The sequence below is a fragment of the Ranitomeya variabilis genome, chromosome 2 (assembly GCF_051348905.1).
Source record: "Ranitomeya variabilis isolate aRanVar5 chromosome 2, aRanVar5.hap1, whole genome shotgun sequence".
NCBI lineage: Eukaryota > Metazoa > Chordata > Amphibia > Anura > Dendrobatidae > Ranitomeya > Ranitomeya variabilis.
Genome location: NC_135233.1, coordinates 687451654 through 687468962, shown reverse-complemented (window position 1 = coordinate 687468962; position 17309 = coordinate 687451654).

Here is a 17309-nt window from a genome sequence, read left to right as displayed (position 1 = left end):
ACAGGTGGGTATTCCAGTCTGCACTAAAGATGACTTTGTCATCTAAATATGATGAATTGATGCGTATTTCCGATGAGTCTCGAACACTATGTCCATCAGCCTCCATCAGCCTCTGGAATGTGGCCGGAGTCCCATGTAATCCAAAAGGCATAGTGATAGAGACCCTCTGGCATTATAAAGTGGTCTTTTCTTTTGCAGATACTGTCAATGGGACCTGTCTGTAACCGTTGGTGAGATCAATCGTGGTGAAGTACTGGGCCTCCTCCAGTCTCTCAATTAGCTCGTCATCCCCCAGGGCATTGGATAGAGGTCGAATTTTGACACCTCATTTAATTTTCTCAAGTAATTACAGAATCATAATGACCTGTCTGGCTTTCGAATTAGCACAATGAGGCTAGCCCACTCACTCTGGGACCCCTCCATTACTCCCAACTGAAGTATTTCCTTCACTTCAGCCTCAAAGGCTTGCCTCCAGGCTTCTGGCACTTGGTATGGTTTCATTCGGGCTTGGTGACAATGTCATGCAGAATCATCGAGGTTCGCCCCGGCAGCTCTGAGAATACATCAGTATTCTATTGGACCAGAATCCGAGCCTCCCGTCACTGCTGTTTGGTGAGAGCGTCATTTATTTTAACCTGACCTTCGGCCGCATCCTTTGCTGGTGCCAGAGGGATCCATTTGGTACGACTGGAGTCGTGGAGTTGCCTCCATGACCAAACATTCTCGGTCCTTCCAGGCTTTTAGCAGGTTTATATGGTATATGTTTTTGTGCACTTTAGATATTTTTTCAGGGTACAGTTGGGCCCAAATGGTTCTGTAAATTGTGGCCTCTGTTCACACAGGATGCATTATAGTTAGCACTGGGCAGCCCACCATAGGGCATCATTAATAGGCTGAGAACCAGATGCTCTGTATTCCTTGTGTGAACTTTGACACATACAGATTATATTTTTTTGCACTGGTGTGCCACACGGCCAATCCCTGATTGAAGGCTGGCTGTCTCATTTGGTATTATTGCACCTTTACAGTTGCCATTATACTTGGGTCCGTTGCACCCTGTTAGTGCATTTGTATTGAGGCCTAGTTAGACAGGTAAGCATCTCTGCCTGTTTTTGTTTTTTCTTTTTTTTTTTGTTATATGGTACAGTTACTCAGGCTTCCTCTTTCTGGGTTGGTACACTCTATAATTTACTTCTCCCACCTTCCCCCGTTTCTCATATGGCCCTTGCCACTTGGCCATGAGTTTACTCGCCGTCTTAGGCTGCCGTCACACTAGCAGTATTTGGTCAGTATTTTACGTCAGTATTTCTCAGCCAAAACCAGGAGTGGGTGATAAATGAAGAAGTGGTGCATATGTTTCTGTTATACTTTTCCTCTAATTATTCCACTCCTGGTTTTGGCTTACAATTACGGATGTAAAATACTGACCAAATACTGCTAGTGTGACGGCAGCCTTACTGGGCCTCTAATCTGAATGTGCTTGCTGCTGGGGCCACCTTTCACATAACCGCGATCTACAGCATCAACAGGTTATTTGCCTGCTGCTGTTGCTGATTATATAGCTCCTGCTGCCGTTGCTGATGCTCATGCTACTGCCGCTGATACTGCAGCTGCTGCTGGTACTGCTCCTGTTGCTGTTGCTGATGCTGCTCCTGTTGCCGCTGCTTCAAAAGCTCCTCCATCTTGTCAGCAGACTTGAGCTGCAGCATTGCAGGCCTAATAACTGACATGCAGCATGCTTTGCGGTATGCCTCAGTTCAAACTGCCCGCATACTCCAACCACATGTAGTGCAGCAGGGTTGGTACAGTGTGACAAATAGGCAGGGACCGCAGGAAAGTTCGCAGCAAACGTGTTTAATGTCCAAACAACTCACAATGAAAGACACACAGTATGCTCCGGATTGCAGCTGGGGCATCTCAACAGTCCATATATAAGACTGGTTGCCGAGGGCAACTGCACCCTTGTATCACACTGCGGGGTGCCAGGCCTTTTTGCTCCGCTTAGCTCCGTGTTACTTCACACAGACTGAAGATTTGCAGAGACACATGCTCTGCAGTTTGCAAACCAAGACTGACACACCGAAACTTCTGCTGCAGGATTTTTAAAATGAAATCTGTGGCCAAGAGCTAATTGTAAGACCCGGCCTGGAGGGAGCGACCTGCCCCACTACCATTCTGTAGATCACTCCAAAAATAAATGCCAATGCCGGGTTTTCTTAAATCTGCCTTGGGCAGATAGCTTGCCAAACCTTTATTTTGCTCTGCAATCACAGCTATATCTGTGACTGCAATGCACTCCAGCGGTCATAATATGCTTCTATGTGCATGCTGGGGGACATATAACGACACTCGCATATAACACCTGTCACTGCCTCACAGTATCTACATTTTTAGTTTTGTGATAATTATTAATCATTTTTTATGTCAGAGAACGACATTTACAACACTTACACTTACTGACGACTATCACAGCTGCAAATAGTGCACGTCTCCTGAGCTGCCCAGCACACTTCTGTAGGTGGAACAGAGCACCATCTTATTGCAGCCCAGGACTATGAGCTGAGCTTCCTCCTGTCACCGCTGCTTTAAGTGCTCAGCAATGAACGGTGACAGGAGGTCCAGACATCAGAGCTGTGGCAGTGAGAACAAGTAAGACAACCTGACGTTGTACTACTAATGCCAGGCTACCTACCTTTTCTCACTACTGGAAGAAGTCACATCTGCAACCTGACTGAGTAATCATGAGGCAGTGAGCCGCCAGCCGCAGCCCTGACTTTCTCTTCATTACTTCTTCCTCTGAAGGCTTGGACAGTCAAGTTGGTGCTGACTGGGGAAGGGCCTGTGTAACTTATCAAACTCACATTAGTACCGGGAACGAAAGTGCCAACACTGATGGATTAGCACTGGCACCGCACCGAAGGTGAGTGTAAGTGGCATATAACAGGGGCAAACATTTGGATTAACCCCTTCATGACCCAGCCTATTTTGGCCTTAATGACCTTGCCGTTTTTTGCAATTCTGACCAGTGTCCCTTTATGAGGTAATAACTCGGGAACGCTTCAACGGATTGTAGCGATTCTGAGATTGTTTTTTCGTGACATATTGGGCTTCATGTTAGTGGTAAATTTAGGTCGATAATTTCTGCGTTTATTTGTGACAAAAATGGAAATTTGGCGAAAATTTTGAAAATTTTGTAATTTTCACATTTTGAATTTTCATTCTGTTAAACCAGAGAGTTATGTGACACAAAATAGTTAATAAATAACATTTACCACATGTTTACTTTACATCAGCACAATTTTGGAAACAACATTTTTTTTTGCTAGGAAGTTATAAGGGTTAAAATTTGACCAGTGATTTCTCATTTTTACAACAAAATTTACAAAACCATTTTTTTTAGGGACCACCTCACATTTGAAGTCAATTTGAGGGTTCTATATGGCTGAAAATACCCAAAAGTGACACCATTATAAAAACTGCACCCCTCAAGGTGCTCAAAACCACATTCAAGAAGTTTATTAACCCTTCAGGTGTTTCACAGCAGCAGAAGCAACATGGAAGGAAAAAATGAACATTTAACTTTTTAGTCACAAAAATGATCTTTTAGCAACAATTTTTTTATTTTCCCAAGGGTAAAAGGAGAAACTGGACCACGAACGTTGTTGTCCAATTTGTTCTGAGTACGCTGATACCTCATATGTGGGGGTAAACCACTGTTTGGGCGCACGGCAGAACTCGGAAGGGAAGGAGCGCCATTTGACTTTTTGAATGAAAAATTGGCTCCAATCTTTAGCGGACACCATGTCGCGTTTGGAGAGCCCCCGTGTGCCTAAACATTGGAGCTCCCCCACAAGTGACCCCATTTTGGAAACTAGACCCCCCAAGGAACTTATCTAGAAGCATAGTGAGCACTTTAAACCCCCAGGTGCTTCACAAATTGATCCGTAAAAATGAAAAAGTACTTTTTTTTCACAAAAAAAATATTTTAGCCTCAATTTTTTAATTTTCACATGGGCAACAGGATAAAATGGATCCTAAAATTTGTTGGGCAATTTCTCCTGAGTACACTGATACCTCACATGTGGGGGTAAACCACTGTTTGGGCACATGGTAAGTCTCGGAAGGGAAGGAGCGCAATTTGACTTTTTGAATGAAAAATTATCTCCATCGTTAGCGGACACCATGTCGCGTTTGGAGAGCCCCTGTGTGACTAAACATTGGAGCTTCCCCACAAGTGACCCCATTTTGGAAAGGAGACCCCCCAAGGAACTTATCTAGATGCATAGTGAGCACTTTAAACCCTCAGGTGCTTCACAAATTGATCCGTAAAAATGAAAAAGTACTTTTTTTTCACAAAAAAATTCTTTTAGCCTCAATTTTTTAATTTTCACATGGGCAACAGGATAAAATGGATCCTAAAATTTGTTGGGCAATTTCTCCTGAGTACGCCGATACCTCATATGTGGGGGTAAACCACTGTTTGGGCGCATGGCAAGGCTCGGAAGGGAAGGCGCGCCATTTGACTTTTTGAATGGAAAAGTAGCTCCAATCATTAGCGGACACCATGTCGCGTTTGGAGAGCCCCTGTGTGCCTAAACATTGGAGCTCCCCCACAAGTGACCCCATTTTGGAAACTAGACCCCCCAAGGAACTTATCTAGATGCATAGTGAGCACTTTAAACCAACAAGTGCTTCACAGAAGTTTATAACGCAGAGCCGTGAAAATAAAAAATAATTTTTCTTTCCTCAAAAATGATTTTTAGCCCAGAATTTTTTATTTTCCCAAGGGTAACAGGAGAAATTGGACCCCAAATGTTGTTGTCCAGTTTGTCCTGAGTACGATGATACCCCATATGTGGGGGTAAACCACTGTTTGGGTGCACGGCAGGGCTTGGAAGGGAAGGCACGCCATTTGGCTTTTTGAATGGAAAATTAGCTCCAATCATTAGCGGACACCATGTCGCGTTTGGAGAGCCCCTGTGTGCCTAAACATTGGAGCTTCCCCATAAGTGACCCCATTTTGGAAACTAGACCTCCCAAGGAACTAATCTAGATGTGTGGTGAGCACTTTGAACCCCCAAGTGCTTCACAGAAGTTTATAACGCAGAGCCATGAAAATAAAAAATATTTTTTCTTTTCTCAAAAAAATTTTTTTAGCCCTGAATTTTTTATTTTTCCAAGGGTAACAGGGGAAATTTGACCCCAATAGTTGTTGTCCAGTTTCTCCTGAGTACGCTGATACCCCATATGTGGGGGTAAACCACTGCTTGGGCACACGTCGGGGTTCAGAAGGGAAGTAGTGACGTTTTGAAATGCAGACTTTGATGGAATGCTCTGCGGGCGTCACGTTGCGTTTGCAGAGCCCCTGATGTGCCTAAACAGTAGAAACCCCCAACAAGTGACCCCATTTTGGAAACTAGACCCCCAAATGAACTTATCTAGATGTGTGGTGAGCACTTTGAACCCCTAAGTGCTTCACAGAAGTTTATAACGCAGAGCCGTGAAAATAATAAATACGTTTTCTTTCCTCAAAAAAAAATTTTTTAGCCCTGATTTTTTTATTTTCCCAAGGGTAACAGGAGAAATTTGACCCCAAGATTTGTTGTCCAGTTTCTCCTGAGTATGCTGATACCCCATATGTGGGGGTAAACCACTGTTTGGGCACATGCCGGGGCTTGGAAGTGAAGTAGTGATGTTTTGAAATGCAGACTTTGATGGAATGCTCTGCGGGCATCACGTTGCGTTTGCAGAGCCCCTGATGTGCCTAAACAGTAGAAACCCCCCACAAGTGACCCCATTTTGGAAACTAAACCCCCAAGGGAACTTATCTAGATGTGTGGTGAGCACTTTGAACCTCTAAGTGCTTCACAGAAGTTTATAACGCAGAGCTGTGAAAATAATAAATACGTTTTCTTTCCTCAAAAAATTTTTTTTAGCCCTGATTTTTTTTATTTTCCCAAGGGTAACAGGAGAAATTTGACCCCAAGAGTTGTTGTCCAGTTTCTCCTGAGTACGGTGATACCCCATATGTGGGGGTAAACCACTGTTTGGGCACATGCCGGAGCTCGGAAGTGAAGTAGTGACGTTTTGAAATGCAGACTTTGATGGATTGCTCTGCGGGCATCACGTTGCGTTTGCAGAGCCCCTGATGTGCCTAAACAGTAGAAACTCCCCACAAGTGACCCCATTTTGGAAACTAAACCCCCAAGGGAACTTATCTAGATGTGTGGTTAGCACTTTGAACCCCCAAGTGCTTCACAGAAGTTTATAACGCAGAGCCGTGAAAATAAAAAATCATTTTTCTTTCCTCAAAAATAATTTTTTAGCCCGCAATTTTTTATTTTCCCAAGGGTTACAGGAGAAATTGGACCCCAAAAGTTGTTGATCAGTTTCTCCTGAGTACGCTGGTACCCCATATGTGGGGGTAAAGCACTGTTTGGGCACACGTCGGGGCTCGGAAGGGAGAGAGCACCATTTTACTTTTTCAACGCAAGATTGGCTGGAATCAATGGTGGCGCCGTGTCGCGTTTGGAGACCCCCTGATGTGCCTAAAAAGTGGAAACCCCTCAATTCTACCTCCAACACTAACCCCAACACACCCCTAACTCTAATCCCAACCCTAACCACAACCCTAACCCCAACACACCCCTAACCCTAGTCTTACCCCTAATTCCAACCCTAAGGCTATGTGCTCACGTTGCGGATTTGTGTGGATTTTTCTGCAGTTTTTGAAAAATCTGCAGGTAAAACGCACTGCGCTTTACCTGCGGATTTACCGCGGATTTCCAGTGTTTTTTGTGTGGATTTCACTTGCGGATTCCTATTATGGAGCAGGTGTAAAACGCTGCGGAATTGCACAAAGAATTGACATGCTGCGGAAAATACAACGCAGCGTTTCCGCGCTGTATTTTCCGCACCATGGGCACAGCGGATTTGGTTTTCCATAGGTTTACGTGGTACTGTAAACGTGATGGAAAACTGATACGAATCCGCAGCGACCAATCCGCTGCGGATCCGCAGCCAAATCCGCACCGTGTGCACATAGCCTAATTCTAACCCTAATTCTAACCCTAAGTGCAACCCTAGCCCTAAGTGCAACCCTAGCCCTAAGTGCAACCCTAAGTGCAACCCTAGCCCTAAGTGCAACCCTAAGTGCAACCCTAGCCCTAAGTGCAACCCTAAGTGCAACCCTAAGTGCAACCCTAAGTGCAACCCTAAGTGCAACCCTAGCCCTAAGTGCAACCCTAAGTGCAACCCTAAGTGCAACCCTAAGTGCAACCCTAGCCCTAAGTGCAACCCTAAGTGCAACCCTAAGTGCAACCCTAGCCCTAAGTGCAACCCTAGCCCTAAGTGCAACCCTAGCCCTAAGTGCAACCCTAAGTGCAACCCTAAGTGCAACCCTAAGTGCAACCCTAGCCCTAAGTGCAACCCTAAGTGCAATCCTAAGTGCAACCCTAGCCCTAAGTGCAACCCTAAGTGCAACCCTAAGTGCAACCCTAGCCCTAAGTGCAACCCTAAGTGCAACCCTAAGTGCAACCCTAGCCCTAAGTGCAACCCTAGCCCTAAGTGCAACCCTAAGTGCAACCCTAAGTGCAACCCTAGCCCTAAGTGCAACCCTAAGTGCAACCCTAAGTGCAACCCTAAGTGCAACCCTAAGTGCAACCCTAGCCCTAAGCGCAACCCTAGCCCTAAGTGCAACCCTAAGTGCAACCCTAAGTGCAACCCTAAGTGCAACCCTACCCCTAACCCTAACCCTACCCCTAACCCTACCCCTAACCCTAACCCTAATGGAAAAACTAAAATAATTATATTTTCTGTATTTTATTATTATCCCTACCTATGGGGGTGATAAAGGGGGTGATTTATTTACTATTTTTTTTATTTTGATCGCTGTGATAGAACTTATCACAGCGACCAAAATGTGCAGGAACGAATCTGCCGGCTGGCAGATTCGGCGGGCGCACTGCTCATGCGCCCGCCATTTTCCAAGATGGCGGCGCCCATGAAGCAGACGGCCGGACACCGGGAGGGACATCGGAGCTAGGTAAGTATGGGGGGGTGGGACCGGAACACGGGGGGGGGATCGGAGGACCTGGGGAGCGGACAGGAGGACCGGGGGAGCCGACAGGAGGGAGGAGGGGAGCGGAACGGACATCGGGGCAAAAAGGACGACTGGGGGGGCGATCGGTGGGCTGGGGTGGGGGCAGATCGGGGTCTCCAGCCATGGCAGATGCTATTGCAGCATCGGCCATGGCTGGATTGTAATATTTCACCATTTTCATAGGTGAAATATTACAAATCGCTCTGATTGGCAGTTTCACTTTCAACAGCCAATCAGAGCGATCGTAGCCACGGGGGGGTTAAGCCACCCCCCCTGGGCTGAAGTACCACTCCCCCTCTCCCTGCAGATCGGGTAAAATAGGAGTTAACCCCTTCACCCGATCTGCAGGGACGCGATCATTCTGTGACACAGCATATGCGTCACAGGTCGGGAAGGCACCGACTTTCATGACGCATACGCTGTGTCACAGGTCGGGAAGGGGTTAAGAAGGGACTGTCCTAGTAGTGAACAACCCTTTAATGATCACTATGGTGGTATTATCAATGGGATTTGGATGTTTCGCCCGAGCAGTTTGCCCCCAGCAGTTCGCCCCTGTGTACATTTCGCCCCCAGCATGTTTCGCCCACGCACATTTCACCCCCGCACATTTAGCCCCCACACATTTCACCCACAACAGTTCGCCCCTGGGTACATTTTCACCCCAGCATTTGGCCCCCGGATGTTTCACGCCCGGCAGTTCGCCCCAGATGTTTGTACCCTTGTGGTTCATGAATTCCCATCCATCATCAATGTTTCCCCAGCATTTGGCCCCCGGATGTTTGTACCCTTGTGGTTCATGAATTTCCGTCCGTCATCAATATTTCGCCCCCAGCTGTTCACCCCCAGCAGTTTGCCCTGGATAATTGTACCCTTGTGGTTCATGAATTCCCGTCCGTCATCAATGTTTTGCCTCCAGCAGATCGGCCCTGGAAGTTTGCCCCTGGATGTTTGCCCCCAGATGTTTGTACCCTTGTGGTTAATGAATTCCCATCCGTCATCAATGTTTCGCCCCCGGATGTTTGTACCCTTGTGGTTCATGAATTCCTGTCCATCATCAATGTTTCGCCCTCGGCAGTTCGCCCCAGATATTTGTACCCTTGTGGTTCATGAATTCCCATCCGTCATCAATGTTTCGCCCCCAGCAATTATCCCCTGGCAGTTCGCCGCTGGATGTTTGTACCCTTGTGGTTTATAAATTCCCATCCATCATCAATATTTCACCCCCAGCAGTTCGCCCCAAGATGTTTGTACCCTTGTGGTTCATGAATTCCCGTCCATCGTCAATGTTTCGTCCCCAGCAGTTCTCCCCCGGCAGTTCGCCCCCGGATGTTTGTACCCTTGTGGTTCATGAATTGCCATCCCTCATCAATATTTCGCCCCCAGCAGTTCGCCCCCAGATGTTTGTACCCTTGTGGTTCATGAATTCCCATCCGTCATCAGTTTCGCCCCCAGATGTTTGTACCCTGTTTTGCCCCCAGAATTTTGTGTTTTGATGTTTCGTCAGTTTGTCCTTGTGGTTCATGAATTCCCGTCCGTCATCAATCCACATGCCACAAAAGTACTGTACAGAGTGCTGCACTTTTGTGACATGTTAAATCAACTGTTTCCATCTGTTAACCTCACAACTGATTACATTATAGTGTCAGAGCATTTTGCCCGCAAATTTAAAAAGACATTTTCCAAAACTTTTCTAAAACGTTTTTGTGTTACAAAAACATAACACGAAAAAAAATAAACGGATTAAAAAAATGTAGTGTGAATGAGGCCTAAATTAGGTGGAGAATGTAAACCACTCTAAAATCAAAACATTTTGTGAACTTTTACCTGACCCAGCACTGACCTGCTTGTTTGCAAGTTTTGTTGCAGATGTAACAATTTTCATGTCAGGTTTCCTCCGGCAAGTTACATTAGGCTACTTTCACACTAGCGTTAACAGCAATACGTCGCAAATGCGTCGTTTTGCCGAAAAAACGCATCCTGCAAAAGTTCTTGCAGGATGCGTTTTTTGAGCATTGACTAACATTAGCGATGCATTTGCGACGCATTACCACACGTCGCAACAGTCGTGCGACGGTTGCGCCGTGTTGTGGCTGACCGTCGGGACCAAAAAACGTTACATGTAACGTTTTTTGCTCCCGACGGTCCGCTTTTTCCGACCTCGCATGCGCGGCCGGAACTTCGCCCCCACCTCCCCGCACAATGGGGCAGCGGATGCGCTGGAAAAATGCATCCGCTGCCCCCGTTGTGCGGCGGAGACAGCGCTAGCGTCGGGGACCTCGGCCCGACGCACTGCGACGGACCGAGCCCGACGCTAGTGTGAAAGAAGCCTTAGACTAGCTCTTATTCCATCTTTACATCAGTATATAGCAGTGTCTAAAATCTCTACAAAGGGAGAGGTGTACTAGCACAAAAAAATCAGTCAGCTTCCACAGCAATTCACTTTCTACAATTATGAATTCAGTTCTATCCAGACGTAGGAAGAAGAAGTTGGTCTACGAGAATCACATTTATGTATTTTCCAAACGAACGGCTGACGATATCCATTCCATCTGGGTGTGTGAAAAATGGTCGACATGCAAGGGACATGTTTGGACCAATGAAGCATCTGGGGAAGTGGTGAAAGTAACCAATCCCCACAACCACCCAGCAGTTCGCCCCTGGGTACATTTTACCCCCGCACATTTCGTCCCCAGCATTTGGCCCCCAGGATGTTTCGCACCCGCACATTTCACCCCCAGCAGTTCGCCCGTGGGTACATTTCGCCCCCGCACATTTTGTCCCCAGCATTTGGCCCCTGGATGTTTCTACCCTTGTGGTTTATGAATTCCCGTCCGTCATCAATGTTTCCCCAGCATTTGGCCCCCGGATGTTTTGCCCCCCGGATGTTTTGCCCCCGGATTTTTGTACCCTTGTGGTTCATGAATTTCCATCCGTCATCAATATTTCACCCCCAGCTGTTCACCCCCAGCAGTTTGCCCCGGATATTTGTACCCTTGTGGTTCATGAATTCCTGTCCGTCATCAATGTTTCGCCCCCAGATCGGCCCCGGAAGTTCGCCCCTGGATGTTTGTACCCTTGTGGTTCATGAATTCCCATCCGTCATCAATGTTTCGCCACCAGCAGTTCTCCCCCGGATGCTTGTACCCTTGTGGTTCATGAATTCCCATCCGTCATCAATATTTTGCACCCAGCAGTTCGCCCCAAGATGTTTGTACCCTTGTGATTCATGAATTCCCGTCCATCTTCAATGTTTCGCCCCCAGCAGTTCTTCCCTGGCAGTTCGCCCCCGGATATTTGTACCCTTGTGGTTCATGAATTCCTGTCCGTCATCAATATTTCGCCCCCAGTTGTTTGTACCCTTGTGGTTCATGAATTCAGTCCGTCATCAATGTTTCGCCCCAGCAGTTCTCCCCTGGCAGTTCGCCCCCGGATGTTTGTACCCTTGTGGTTCATGAATTCCCATCCGTCATCAATATTTCACCCCCAGTTCACCCCAGCAGTTCGCCCCGGATATTTGTACCCTTGTGGTTCATGAATTGCCATCTGTCATCAATGTTTCGCCCCCAGCAGTTCTCCCCTGGCAGTTCACCCCCTGATGTTTGTACCCTTGTGGTTCATGAATTCCCATCCGTCATCAATATTTCGCACCCAGCAGTTCGCCCCAAGATGTTTGTACCCTTGTGATTCATGAATTCCCATCCATCATCAATGTGTCGCCCCCAGCAGTTCTCCCCCGGCAGTTCGCCCCTGGATGTTTGTAACCTTGTGGTTCATGAATTCCCATCCGTCATCAATATTTCGCCCCCTGTACCCTTGTGGTTCATGAATTCACGTCCGTCATCAATGTTTCGCCCCCAGCAGATCGGCCCCGGAAGTTCGCCCCCGGATGTTTGTACCCTTGTGGTTTATGAATCCCCTTCCGTCATCAATGTTTCGCCCCCGGATGTATGTACCCTTGTGGTTCATGAATTCCTGTCCATCATCAATGTTTCGCCCCCGGATGTTTGTACCTTTGTGGTTCATGAATTCCCATCCGTCATCAATATTTCACCCCCAGCAGTTCGCCCCGGATATTTATACCCTTGTGGTTCATGAATTCCCATCCATCATCAATGTTTCGCCCCCAGCAGTTCGCCCCGGATGTTTGTACCCTTGTGGTTCATGAATTCCCGTCCGTCATCTTCCAAACGAACGGCTGACGATGTCCATTCCATCTGGGTGTGTGAAAAACGGTTGACTTGCAAGGGACGTGTTTGGACCAATGAAGCATCTGGTGAAGTGGTGAAAGTAACCAATCCCCACAACCTCGCAGCATAAACAGCAAGACCTGAAGCAATCCGACTTGTCAATGAGGCAGTCACCAGGGCAAGGATAAGACAGGAGACACCACAACAGATTCTCACAGAAGTCATTTCAGGAGCCCATTCTAATGTTGTAGCACTTCTCCCAAAGAAAGCATCACTGAAGAGGACAATACGATTATCAAGGCAATATTCCAAGGTTGCCCCAAACCCTTGATCAACTTGTTATTCCCCAGGAGTTCCAGGGAATCTATATTGAAGGCATGCAGCAGCAGTTCCTTCTGTATGACTCTGGTAAGCATTTAACATTTCCATTATGCAGAATTATTGCAAAGTTTATGTTGCACAAATGTGAAAAATTATATATTACAAAGTGCTGATATAGAATACTATGTGATTTTTTTTTTGCATTAAATGGAAACTTTGAGGATAGTATAATGTAGGATGAGGTCTACTGATTCCAACTATGCCTAACTTTGTTTAGTTGCAGTCTAATTCTCTGCTCAGCTTCAAAGTAGAAGTCCTGCCTTTAAGATACAGTGGTCTGCCATGTTCATAAGCAGAGTGGTAACCTTGTCCACCAACCATGATTTGCAGGTATCCAGCCATTGTCAATCACATCCAGAGGACAAGGTTGTCGGATCAAACCCGCATCACTAGATGTTAATTTTAGTGTAGAATTTTCTGCTATAAATTAGCTGCAGATTGTCTGCTGCAACTACTTAGTGCATGTGAATGGACCTTTAGGATTCTACTCCTATTTGGGCAGACCTCATCTGGGAATACTGTGTCCAGTTTTGGGCACCACTTTTTAAAAAAAGACATCAACAAACTGGAGCAAGTTCAGAGAAGAGCGACCAGAATGGTGACCGGTCTGCAAACCATGTCCTATGAGGAATGGTTACAGGATTTGGGAATGTTTAGCTTGCAAAAAAGAAGACTGAGAGGAGACTTAATAGCGGTCTACAAATATCTCAAGGGCTGTCACATTGAAGAAGGGTCATCTTTATTCTCATGTGCACAAGGAAAGACTAGAAGCAATGGGATGAAACTGAATGGGATGAGACACAGATTAGATATTAGAAAAAACTATTTGACAGTTAGGGTGATCAATGAGTGGAACAGGCTGCCACGAGAGGTGGTGAGTTCTCCTTCAATTGAAGTCTTCAAACAAAGGCTGGACAGGCACCTGTCTGGGATGATTTAGTGAATCTTGCTTTGAGCAGGGGGCTGGACCAGATGATCCAGGAGGTCCCTTCCAACTCTAACATTCTATGATTCTATGATTCGTTAACATGTCTCCTAACCTTTGTGGATTGTCCACAACTGTAGATCTACAGCTATTCTGGTGTAGATAATTCTACACCAAAATCTTTATTTAGCTCTATGGATTTAGTTGCAGGTTTTAGTGCAGGATTTTAGCCCCTTGTCTGAATGGCTGGAATCTTCTTTGCATAATGGCAGCATACATTCACATGCAGTGACAAAAGTAGCTTGGCCCTGGCCCCATAGCAAAGTTTTGAAGGGGCCTTGGCTCCCATTCCTCCATGATGCCCTGTCCCTTTATCCATGCCCCCTGCCAACAGCCTGAAATGAAGTTCCAATGCTGAATTAGTGCTGGGAAGAGGATACACCATGCTCCGAAAGGTGCCTGTCACCTACCAGAGCATGGAAGGAGGTTAAGTAATATTCACCATCTTCTGCCACATGCTGCGTTCCTCTGCTTTGATGCAGGACCTGGAATGATGTATGCAATCATGTGATCTCTCATGTCTCAGGATTTGCATCAAAGCAGAGTGAGGAAAGCAGCGCAGCAGCAGGTGGTGAGTATTAATTTATCCTTGCGATACTCCAGTAGGTGACAGGCACCTACTGTACCAGACCTTGGTAGATCCAGGGAGCCCCCTGTTCATGGGTGCATTACACACCTTGGCGGCAGGCCCCCTGATGGCCCTGGGGTCAGTGGCGTCCCCTGCCTACATGGTAGGTACGCCACTGCTGCACTGCATGTCATTTTTTTTAACTGTGCATTTTTTTTATCAGCATGTGGATGGGATTTAGACATTTACGCTGCATATGACCCCAACCTAATAAACCATTGAGTTACTATGCTTTTTTTTCACAAATACTTCTTACATGTTTACATCAGGAAAAATGAGCAAACCTTTTATTATCATGGCATTCTGCTAGTTTCTGCTGCCTTTAATCCTTTCACGACTTTGAAAATGTGACATTTTTGAAGCTTGGAAGCATTTTTAAACAGGAATATATCATTTTCCACTGGGACAATACATGTCGTAGAAAGAAATATTGCTTAGCCCCTTCACACCAGATTTTGCTTCAGTTTTACGTTTCTGTTATAAAATCAGAAAATCTGAAGCAAAATGTGAGTTTTTACTGTGAGATATGAACAACGGATGCTTCTGATTTGGAAAATTTATTGTGAATTCACCCTGAAAATCTCTGTCTGCTACTTGTTACTTTTTATTTTGTCTCTCATTATTTCCTGTACTAATACTTTCACTGTTAATTAGGAAGTGGACACAGGCATATCTTGATATTTGGAACAAGAGACAATCTCCAGCTACTGGCCCAAAGTAAAGAGTGGTTTTCTGATGGTATTTTTTCCACTATACAAACCATGTAGTCCACAGCGGCCTTGTTGTTCCTGTAGTGTACGCCTTGCTGACGGACAAGAGCCGTTCAACCTACCAGAGACTGCTACAAGAGCTGAAGAACTTGCAGCCTGGACTGCAGCCACACAACCTGATGTTGGATTTTGAACTAGCTGCAATCCAGGTATTTGAGAATGAATTCCCCAACCTCAAGAAGACCGGTTGCTTCTTCAACCTATCACAGTCAGTTTGGTGTAAAGTTCAAAATGAAGGACTCAAGGTGCAATATCAAAGTGACCATGAATTTGTTCGTTGGATACGCATGAAACCTGCCCTTGCCCTTCTACCAACACAGAATGTTGTGCCTTCGTTTGAAAAGTTAGTGGAAAATCATGACTTTCCACAAGAAGCCATACCCATTGCCAACTATTTTGAAGATACCTATATTGGTCAAATGACTCGCAGAGGACGTCAGGCACCTTTGTTTCCAGTTGAACTTTGGAATATGTATGAACAATCATTAAATGATCAACAGCGAACAAATAATGATGTTGAAGGATGGCACCGTAGCTTTCAAGAAACATGAAAAACATGTGGTACTCTTTTCCCAAATATATACCGGTTCATTAACTGTCTGAAACATCAGCAAGAGCTCCACAGTTTAGAAATTATTCATATAATAGCAGGAAATCCCACCACTGCAAGAAACAAAAAAAATATGCTGCAATTTCAGCAAGGGTTAAATGTATTGTGCAAGATTCCAACAATAGAAGCTTGATAGATTATCTGAGAGGCATCGCCTACAGCTTTGAATTTTAGTTGATGGTCACATATTTAGCTGTAAAATAATTCAAAACATTAACACCTGCAATTTTTCTTTTCTTTCCTCTTTTTCTCTAACCCTTACCCCTCTATACCGTTTGTTTCTTGTTTAACAGTTTTAATTTATACAGTTAAAGTGTAACTCTAAAAAAAAAACCCAAAAACAAGTTTTGCTATGTTATAGTACCTGTGGCACTGACCTTCTTTTCCAATGGAGAAACCCTTCCAGCCACTTCACTTCTGTGTGAAAAGGGTGAAATGTGCGGAGTCGAAACATCCTGGGGGCCAAATGCTGGGGACGAAATGTGCAGGGGTGAAATGTACCCAGGGGCAAACTGCGGTGGGGTGAAACATCCTAGAACCGGTATGTTCAGCCCTAGATGTTTTGATCCCTGCATGTTGACCCCAAAAGTTGAGGGTGAAACATCTGGGGTCAAAATGCTAGGTGTGAAACATCAGATGGCAACACATCCAGGGACAAAATGCCGTAGGAGAAACATTCGGAGGTGAACTGCTGGGGACAAACTGCTGGGGCGAAACATTGATGAGGGACGGGAATTCATGAACCACAAGGGTACAAACATCCGGGGGCGAACTTCTGGGAGTGAACTGCCAGGCGCGAAACATCCAGGGGCCAAATGTGCGGGGGCGAAATTTACCCAGGGGCGAACTGCTGGGGGCGAAATGTGCAGGGGTGAAACATCCTGGGGGCCAAATGCAAATGCTGGGGACGAAATGTGCAGGGGCGAAATGTACCCAGGGGCGAACTGCTGGGGGCGAACTGCTGTCGGCAAACCATCCTAGAACCCTTTGGAAGAGCTATCCGATACTCTTGTGAAAATTACTAAAGTGCGGTAGCTAAATTTTTGTGCAACTTTGTATTACACAAAAATTTTAAGGTGAAAACTGGTAAAAACACCTTGGCGAATTATGTTCTTTATTTTAATTTTAAATAATCGTTCTTGTAGCTGTAAGCTGTTTACCTGGTATGAGATGTGCAATTATTCGAGTATTGTGCCTTTAAGGGGGGTTCAGAAAGCCATATTTCATGTTCCAGGTCCATATAAGCATATATCAGGCTGTGAGTTCAAGAAAGATCAGTCCAGGCATTGGGGACCTACTCTGTGAAATATGGCTGTCTGATACCTGTCTTACACTAATTTCCCTATTGGCAGGAGTCACAAAAGTTGTGATGACAGATTAGTCTGAATAAGAGCAAGATAAGGACGATGACACAAGCATGTTAATCAAAGGGACTGTCTTATTAGGGTGGGTTCACATGAAGCCGCTCCTGTGACTCAATTCCTTCCATGTATCTGAATGGAGTTGATTTGGCAGCAAGAACAGGATTTCTGCTACCTTCAATCAGTAAAGCAGCAGACATCTCTGCATCAAACTCTGCCTTGATATGCATGTATGTCCAGTGCATTTTTCTTGTTTATCAGCTTTGGAAACTTTTGCCAAGAGAAA